We start from the raw sequence: 2,946 nt of genomic DNA on the forward strand, positions 1-2,946 counted from the left end.
CGGTGCCCCCCCCACCCCACAGATTACCTGCTTATGCAGCTGGGGGGGGGGAGAACTCCTGGGTTCCTGGGGAGGGGAGCAGAGCTGTGGGGGGAGCAGGCGGTGGGAGGCAGGACTCCTGGGTTCCTTCCCGGGGCGGGGGGTCTAGCAGTAAGTGGAGGGCAGGGGTAGGGCGTCTCCCCCGCCCCCATGAGGCTTTGCCCAGTTCCCAGATGCCCAGCGCGAGCTCCCACTCCAGGGCCAGGGCCGCAAATTCGTGCCCCTTGGCTGCAGCCTGCGATGAGGCAGGTTCCAAAGGGAGAGGGGGAGCCCCTGCCAGAACCTTCCCCATCTGCAGGGATGGGGTGACCTGCTGTAGCTCTGCCGGTGCCCCTCACTCCCGAACTGCAGCCCCTGCTAGCCCAGCCCTACCCCCCCAGCTCTGCCAGCGCCCCTCACTCCTGAGCCGCAGCCCCTGGCTAGCCCAGCCCTGCCCCCCTAGCTCTGCCAGTGCCCCTCACTCCCGACCTGCAGCCCCTACTAGCCAAGCCCTGCCCCCCCAGCTCTGCCGGCGCCCCTCACTCCTGAGCCGCAACCCCTGGCTAGCCCAGCCCTGGGCTCCCCCCTCCTCACTCCTGACCTGCAGCCCCTGTTAGCCTAGCCCTGCCCCCCAGCTCTGCTGTTGCCCCTCACTCCCGACCTGCAGCCCCTGTTAGCCTAGCCCTGCCCCCCAGCTCTGCTGTTGCCCCTCACTCCCAATCCACAGCCCCCTGCTAGCCCAGTCCCGGGCTCTTAGGTATCACAAACAGTCCCATTCCCTCCTGTCAGTGGCCCGGGGCGGCAGGGGGCTCGGTTGGGGCCAGGCTGGGCCGGACAGGCACCTGCCCTCTAAGAACTTTAGCCAAGATCCAGCCAACTCATTTCTGCCCCGTGACCCGGCGGGGTCTGGACTCTGCCACCTCAGGGCACAGCCCAGATTCTGTCCCAGCTCCCAGTCCCCCTTCTCCAGACCCAGGGGCCCCTGAGTGCTCCCCCCTTGCCCCCCTCCTCCTGCCCCAGATTTAGGGCCTGGGCCCTTTGCCCAGCCTCTGAGTGAGGCGTGGGGCAGACAGAGGGTGCTCAGCCCCTGCCCCAGGCTGCCAGAGGTGGGCAGAGCTCCCCACTCTTGGGGTGTCACTGGCTTAGAGCAGAGGAGCAGTGAGATCACAGCCCTCCTCTGGGGGTACTAGCGGGGCCCAGTGGGCAGCCTGGCCTGGGTTCACCTGTATCCCGAGTTACACCCCATGCTCCTATAGTGGGTGGGGCTGGACCCGCCCCAGGGACTGGGGGGGGGAGAACACAGGTTGGGGGGGGCTGTGGGCTCAGCCTGACACTGTGCCAGGCAGGGAGGATGACACAGATGCCTCCCCCAGGCATCCCCGCTGAGCCTTGAGGTAAGAGTAGGTCCTACCAAAACTCCAGCAGCCAAATGTCCTGGGTTTAGGGACCTTTGACACCAGATCTCAATGCAGCAGCTTGGGGCGGGGGAGGAGGAGGAGAGAAGGAAGCACAGGACATCCTCTGCTGGCAGAGACTGTACAGACCTGACACCCCCCACAACACCAACACCCCACAACACCCCCACCAAACAGCCCAAAACACATACACACACACTCGATCGCAGACCCCCCTCACCTCACCCCAAACACACACACTGCACACAGCCAGCCACCCCTCACACACCCTGCAACACCCTCCACAATCCAACACACACACTATTACACCAACACACCAAGCCCCATGCACCCCACAACAGCCACACACAGTTTGTAGGCAACCCCCCCACCACATTCCCCATACCCAGAGCCATCCCCACAACACACACGTGCTGCAACACTCCAGCGGCTACAACACCCGACACCAGCCACATGCCCCCCCCCAGACGCACAGCGCCATGCACACACCCTCCCCCCACCAACACAGACACACCCAGAGCCACGCCCAAAGCAGCCAGAGAGACTGGAGTGTTCGGCTGCCCCGCGAGCCCAGGCCACTCCCGGTGGGGCTACTGCGGACAAACCGTCCGGCTGGTCAGAAGGGATCCACCCCAGGTCAGACCCACGGGCCCATCTACCCTGGCATCCCACCTCCCCAGTGGCCAGGACGAGGGCTTGCAGAGGAAGGTGCAACACTTCCCTAGTGGGCACTGATGGAATAACCTGCCCCGGGGCCCACTCCCCTTATAGCACCCCAGGCTCCACTTGGACCCCCTGCTTACCCGGGGGGGCGCATACTCCCCCCCCGGGGGGAACAACATTAACACTAAATAGACCCTGGCTGAGGGGGTGCTGGGATGGGGAAGCCAGGGGAGGGAAACTGAGGCACAAAGCCCAGCATCAGGCACTGCAGGGGTGGGCCTGGGGACAGACAGATAAGTGGCGGGGGTGTGGGGATGGGAATCTACCTTAGGTGTGCCCCCCCATACACCCCTTCATTGGTAACCAGAGCAGAGATTTGGCCTCCCCAGCAGATCCTAGCAGGCACCAGCACTCATGACTGGGCCCCCCATCCTCACCGGTGCTGAGATTTTCCATGCAGGAGCGTGGAGGGGACCCTGGAAACCCTGCTGCCCCCCCGCCCCGCCCCTGCCCTGGAGCACCTCTTTGGGGGCAGAGCGGGACCCCCTAAACTCCTTCCCCAGCTGGGCCAGGGACTCACTGATCACAGCCAGGTCACCCTAGCATCTAGGCAGCTCCTCACCCCCCCACCCCCTGCTGTGGGGAAGGGCAATTCTCCCCCTTGTACAGGTGGGGAAACTGAGGCAGAGGCAGCACAGTGAATTGAACCCAGGTGTCCTCCGTCCCTGGTTGGCGCTGACCTCTCCCCTCTAGCGCCCCTTGGTTATTTAAGGGATGTCCCTGCCCTCCATCCTGGCTGCCCCCAGAGCACCGCCATCAGGCGTTGGGCCGAGAAAATCGCAAGACTGAC

The sequence above is a fragment of the Gopherus evgoodei genome, unplaced genomic scaffold, assembly GCF_007399415.2.
Source record: "Gopherus evgoodei ecotype Sinaloan lineage unplaced genomic scaffold, rGopEvg1_v1.p scaffold_40_arrow_ctg1, whole genome shotgun sequence".
In the NCBI taxonomy this organism is placed as follows: domain Eukaryota; kingdom Metazoa; phylum Chordata; order Testudines; family Testudinidae; genus Gopherus; species Gopherus evgoodei.